Genomic DNA, 7,130 nt, shown 5'->3' with positions numbered 1-7,130 from the left:
TTATTTGTTCAATATTAAGCTTTTTTGCATTTAAATGCTTCGTAAAATGGAAAAAAGAAAAACTTCCCCTTTTTTTTTGGGGGGGGGGGGTAAAAATTAAAATAAAAAAATTCAATGCAAGTTATACTTATATAATTTATTGTTCTTTCTTAATGTTCCGTAGTTTTTGGAAAAAAACTTCCAATTTGTTCATTTTGAAAAAATTAAATTATCATAATTTCACTTTGCCCCACATTCTACTACATATTAATTTAATTCAAAACATGAAATAATTGTCAAAATAGGAAAGACAATAAGCTAATTTAAAGTATAATGGATCAAAATAACTTCCGTTTTTTAAAATGATTGGAAAATTTACAGGATGCAAAAGGATTGAAACTTAAAGCACGGCAAGCGATTTTCGGCGAATATGAAGAATTCTTTACCCCCTATTTCACTTATTTGCTCCTTTTTAGCTTTCAATGAGAAAAAATAAAACACAACTATTATTTTTTTCTTATAGTAAATACATTTGGCGCAGTTTGACGCAGATTTTCCACCCCTGTGATTAAAAAATGCAAGACAAGCGTCATGTTTCAAAGAAAAACTTTTTATTATGAAATATATACATATGTGCCAATCGCACTGAAGGGTTTGTAATATACAGTGAAATTTTAAATTGGACAGAAACGTGTCATTATGAAAATATTTTTTCCCTAACATATAACTCTTCTCACTGCGAAATATTTAAGTCTCGAAGCCTGTTCGGATCAATACATAAACCAAAAAAAAGAAAAGAAAAGAAAAGAAATTGGACAACATAGTACCTTTTTTACTTCCTTTTACAAAAAGGGAAGTACAGTGAAACCTGTGTAAGTTGACCACTCGCGGTGCAGTACTTTGGTGGTCAACTTAGACAGGTGGTCAACTTATAAAGGGCGGTAATGATTTTTTTTATTTTTGTCATTTCTTGCACCATGTATTCATTTTTTGAGTAATTCACCCTTATTCTTTCTGTTCAACACACTTTCATTGTTTAACATTATTGAAAGTGAAACAATAATTGAAAATACTATTCAAATAATTTTATTATTTTTCCCTTGTTTTTAACTATATTAGACACTGTTGTTTTAGAAATTCCATTCGTGCCGGTTAATTTTCTCTGGCTTTCTCCATTTTAAAGTAATTTTAATATAATATTTCATACTTTTTATTAATCTCAAGTTCAACTAATTTTCTTTTTCAAGCCTTTTTTGTACAACTTATAGCACTACGAGCAATAAGCGCGATTCTCCCAGTTCATAAAGGCAAAATTAAAATATCATATCTCTTAATCCCTTGCACCAGAAACATGTTACTTTACTCATTAGCAGGCCCAGATCTGCGTACTCGCAGTGCGAGGGCCCCGCGTCCTTAAAGGGGCTAACGGCCCTAGAAATTGAAAAAAAAAAAAAAGAAAAAAACTAGCACTAAGACTTATTCACTTTACAAATAGACACTGCTGGCCACTAGGGAGGGGCCCTACATATTTTGTTGCAGGAGGGCTAAAAATGTATAGATCCGGGCCTGCTCTTTTTAGCTCAATTCCTGTGTTGCCACAGCATATTGCAACTGAAAAAAAAGACTATAAAATTTTCTACTGACACCTATTTTCATTGAACAGAATACAAAAAGCTATCTCAAATAGAACAACAAATGAAAAACTACTTTGAAGAATAAAGAGCAGCATGAGCTTTATGCTGCTGTTTAGTTAGTAAAATGCTAGTCTGTCATCAAAGCATTAAAAACATTTTTAGAAAGCTATCAAAAAAAGAAATAAATAATAATAATAATAATGATAATAATAATAAATGAATAATAAAATAATTTGCTGAAGAAAGTTTAAAAAAATAAACCAAGTGGTCAACTTACAAAGGGTTTTTTACAATACTCCAAACCAAATTTAGCGTACATTAGTGGTCAAGATAGAGAAGTGGTCAAGTTACAGAGGTTTTCCTTCATTACATGAGATAGGACTAATTCCGTTCCTGACAAAAGCGGTCAACAGAAAGAGGTAGTCAACTTTACAGGTTTTACTGTATTGTATTTGCGAAAACAATTTTCTTAAAAAATCGGCCTTAATTTCCATTTTGCTCACCCCCGAATGAATGTTGAATTTTTTTTCGATCCGACCACACGTGGATATATGCCTCGGAACGTACAGACACCCGAAATATCTATTTTGACGACCCCCGAGTTAATTACAATGAATTTTCTCGTGACGTCCGTATGTACGTGCGTATGTATCTCGCATAACTCAAGAACGGTATGTCCTAGAAAGTTGAAATTTGGCACATAGACTCCAAGTGGAGTCTAGTTGTGCCCTTCTCTTTTGGTTGCATTCGGATGTTCCAAAGGGGTACTTTTACACCTTTTTGGGGCAAAATCATTGTTAATTTCAATGTGAACTCAAGCGGTGCTATAATTTGGCGAACACTAGGCAATATATCGCCAAGCTTTTGGTCGCCAACTTGGCGACGAATTTGGCGATTTTTTTTTTTAATTTTTTTTTAAATCTAATTTCAATTTAGCCATATTTAGAGTTAACTATTGAATCACATTAAAAGACAATATTGGGAAAATTTATCTGTATAAAATATTTTCTTTGCTCTGGGTTCGCAACAGATTTGGAATGAAAGTATTTAATGTGTTTTTTTTTTTTTTTTGCTCACTCCGATTTACTATTATCTTTAAATTGGAGTAAAGGAAGTACAGTGATGCACACATCAGCTCGTTTATTTGTTTTTGTTTTACGCAAAGATTAGTCTAACTAAACATTGCTTTTATGTTTCATTACCGAGCAAGATAATGTTTTTTAACTTCAGTTTTTCACTAATAAAAAATAAGTGAAGATAAATAATTATATATATTTACATATTATTTCTATCTTTTGCACCTACGCAGTTGACATTCTTTATTCTCATGCTTGAAAATCAATTTATGACATTCACAAGTAGTTTATGCCACATTTGGATACATCCACATTGAACGAATTTTTAAAAACCATCTGGTATAAGATACAAGCATATCAGTTCAGCAATGATGTCGCTAAGCAGCTAGACAAGGAACAGATACAAAGTCAAAGATAGACACTACCAGTAACTTTTCTATTAATCAAAGAGGTCCATCCACAAATAATGCCACTTTTGACATCGTTTGCGGATTTGTGACAAGGGGGAAAAGCCGGGGATAACAAGAAGTAAGACACATCAAAAAATCCTCATCCTACTTATATTTTCTCTTTATTAAATCTTTAAATAGAAATTGAAAGATGGATGGTCAAAGATGGTCAATGAAGATACATTCTCTTTGTTAGAGGTTATAGTTAAGAAAATTTCTTTGAACAATCTTTACAATGGTTTGTCACAGTATTAAGTCTCAAATGTACTTTTAAGACGGTCGGATAAGAAGGGACTTGAAAAGAAACTTCAGAGGCATAAGATTTTTTTTTTTTTTTTTCAGAACAGATATTTAAGTGTGCTGTTAATAAAGGGTGCTCAGAAAGTTCTACAAAGCAAACTTTTCAGTCAGATGGTTTCTCGTCGCAACAGGTACTTAAACGTTATCTTGAACTTCAAGCGTCAGAAAATATCCACACGAATACAGTTTACTCGTCAGTGTGAATTTTCAGGAGTCTCTTTAAATTTGTTACCGTTAAAAAATGCATTAAAACAAATTTCACACCAGTAAGGCTTCTGGTCAGTGTGGATCCTTAGATGCATCTTTAAGCACAGAATAATACCCTTAAGCAATGTTCACAGGAATATGGTTTCTCACCAGTATGGATTCTGGAAAGTCTTTTGAGTCCTGTCAAGTCGGAAAATATCTTCAATCATTGTTCATAGGAATACGGTTTCGCGCCACTGTGGATCCTCATATGTTTCTTTAACTGCCAAGAGGCGGAAAAGCCTTTGAATGTTCACAGAAATACGGTTTCTAACCTTCATGACTTCTCACGTGTGTCTTTAAATGTGTACGGTCGATAAATGCCTTCGAGCAAATTTTGCAGGGTTAAGGTTTCTCGTCAGTATGGATTCTCAGATGCCTCTTTAAGCTTGAAGATTGGGAAAATAAGTTTGAACAATGTTCACATAAATATGGTTTCTCACCAGTATGGATTCTGGAAAGTCTTTTGAGTCCTGTCAAGTCGGAAAATGTCTTCAATCATTGTTCATAGGAATACGGTTTCGCGCCACTGTGGATCCTCATATGTTTCTTTAACTGCCAAGAGGCGGAAAAGCCTTTGAGCAATGTTCACAGAAATACGGTTTCTAACCTTCATGACTTCTCACGTGTGTCTTTAAATGTGTACGGTCGATAAAATGCCTTGGAGCAAATTTTGCAGGGTTAAGGTTTCTCGTCAGTATGGATTCTCAGATGCCTCTTTAAGCCTGAAGATTGGGAAAATAAGTTTGAACAATGGTCACAGGAATATGGTTTCTCACCAGTATGGATTCTTAAATGTCTTTTGAACGCAGACCAGGCAGAAAATGTCTTTGAACAATATTTACAAGAGTGAGGTTTCTCGTCAGTATGGATCCTCAGGTGTGTCTTTAAATTTGAAGGAAAGGAAAATGTCTTCGAACAATATTTACAGGAATACGGTTTCTCGCCCGTATGGATTCGCAGGTGTGACTTAAAGCCTGTAACGTTGGAAAATGTCTTAGAACACTGATCACAGGAGTACGGTTTTTCGTAAGTATGGATTCTCAGATGCCTCTTTAAGCACGCAGCATTGGAAAGTACCTTTAAGCAATGTTCACAGGAATATGGTTTCTCGTTCGTATGAATTCTCATATGCGACTTTTTATGCCAAGAAGTGGGAAATGTCTCCAAACAAATTTCACAGGGATACGGTTTCTCGCCAGTATGAATCCTCAGGTGTACTTTTAAAATAGAAGAAGTGGAAAATGCCTTCGAGCAATGTTCACAGGAATACGGTTTCTCGCCCGTATGGCTTCTCAGGTGTGCTTTAAAACCTGCAACACTAGAAAATGCCTTGGAGCAAATTACACAGGAGTACGGTTTATCGTCAGAATGGGTCCTCAGATGCCTCTTTAAGTTTGAAGATAGGGAAAATACTTTTGAACAAAGTTCACAGGAATAAAGCTTCTCACCAGTATGGGTGCTCAAATGTCTTTTGAGCCTACTACTGTTGTAAAATGCCTTCGAGCAATGTTCACAGGAATACGGTTTCTCGCCCGTATGGCTTCTCAGGTGTGTTTTAAAACCTGTAAAACTAGAAAATGCCTTAAAGCAATGTTCACAGGAATACGGTTTCTCGCCAGTATGGATTCTCAGGTGTTTCTTTAAATTTGAAGAGTAGGAAAATGTCTTCGAACAGTTTTCGCAGGAGTAAGGTTTCTCGCCAGTATGAGTACTTTGCTGCATTTTTAAGCTTGAAACTTTGGAGTATACAACTAAACCATGTACACTCGAATGCTGGTTCTCAGCATCATGTATGTCCGAAAGATGCTCCATTGCCGAAAAGTGTGCAAGTAGGATTGCAATGAGCTCACGATATTATGGATTCCTCAATGTTTCGCTTGAAAAAAAAAAAAAAAACATTTGAAAACGCTTTCCATTAGTACAGATTTTTTTAAATAAGAACTATCACATATGTCGGAATAAAAGCTATTATAGCTAAAATTTAAAAAGCACAGTTCTTCCAGCTGCAGATCGTCAGTTAAACTTTTCGAGGGTGTACGCAACTTGTAGAAGAAAACATACTTTTTACTGTAGCTTTTGTTCTTGGATTTTATCTCAGAGTCCAAGCGTTTTTAATAAGTAAGATTCAAACATTCGTGTCTTTGAACTATTCAGTTGGTTTGCACAGCGGGTACCAAACTGAGCTATGAAAAACAAAATTACGTTGAAGATCTGTCACAAAACTGAAGTTTTAAGGACATAGTTTCATAAGTAGAAGCAGATTTTCAGTTTTCTGTAATATTTTCTTACACACACAAAGACTTTTGCATCACAGTTTTCAATTTTATAACGTTTTACAATCTGTTTAGAAAAGCAAAACTACTGCTGAGTGACTATTTTCAGTTAAGGAGTGTGATCTGAGAATTTTAAAACATTTCAATTAAATGCTTTTTGAATTTGAATACAGCTGACTTTATCCCTCGAAGTTGTGTGAGTAAACGCTTCGTTAATATAATGTTGCACAAGGTCTTCCAAACAAATGGGAAGAAATGAGAACAATAACGTACGTTTAATGTACGTAACGTTTTCAACTCATCGTACTGATTACTGCACAAAACGCGGTGAAATATTTAGCGGAAATCAAACGAGAAGTTTCGTGTCAGACAGCAAGCTTGATCTTCTTTCTTTCGATTAGCAGTTTTTTATTATGGTTTTGCTGCTTCACAACGTCTTTGCATATTTAAATCATATTTTTCTGTCATGTAGATTAAAACTATAATTACTGATGATTGCACAAATTATGGTGAATATTTAACGGAAATCAAACGAGAACTTCTGTGTCAGGCAGCTACCTTCGATTCCTTTCTTTTAATTAACAGTTTTTTACATAATGGTTTTGCTGCTTCGCAATGTCTTTGTTTATTTAAACCATATTTTGCTGGCACGTAGGCTGGCATTAAAAATCAAATAAGTAGTTACATACCATTCTCTCTGTCTTGTACACTTTGGTATTAAAACTCGGGACGAAATGAAAGGCGAGAGCTATATAAAATAAACTGTTGATAGTCGTACGATTTCTTGTTTGTGCACATTTCACTGCATAAGTCTAAGCGAGCACGAGAACTACCCGAATATGAAGGTTTACATTGCTTGAAATATTAACTGGCGACATTACGCTAACTGTCTGGGCATATTACAATCTGAACTTCTAAATACGCTTCTTCAAACAACTGGTTTTACGAAATTTCTCAGTTAATGTTTGTTAAGCCAATTCCAACACATTATGCTTGCTCAAATCCAACAACATTCATTCCATATAATTGCTGAAAAGAAATGAAAAGCATTAGAGTATAGAAAAAAAAAATAACTCAAATTACAAAGGATACAAAATATTTGAAACATAAGGCACTGAAAACAAAACTTAAGTGAATGCAAAAACAAATAAATAAAAATTAAAATATGAA

Source organism: Uloborus diversus, unplaced genomic scaffold (assembly GCF_026930045.1).
Source record: "Uloborus diversus isolate 005 unplaced genomic scaffold, Udiv.v.3.1 scaffold_14, whole genome shotgun sequence".
NCBI classification, from domain to species: domain Eukaryota; kingdom Metazoa; phylum Arthropoda; class Arachnida; order Araneae; family Uloboridae; genus Uloborus; species Uloborus diversus.
This window is presented reverse-complemented; position numbering follows the sequence as displayed.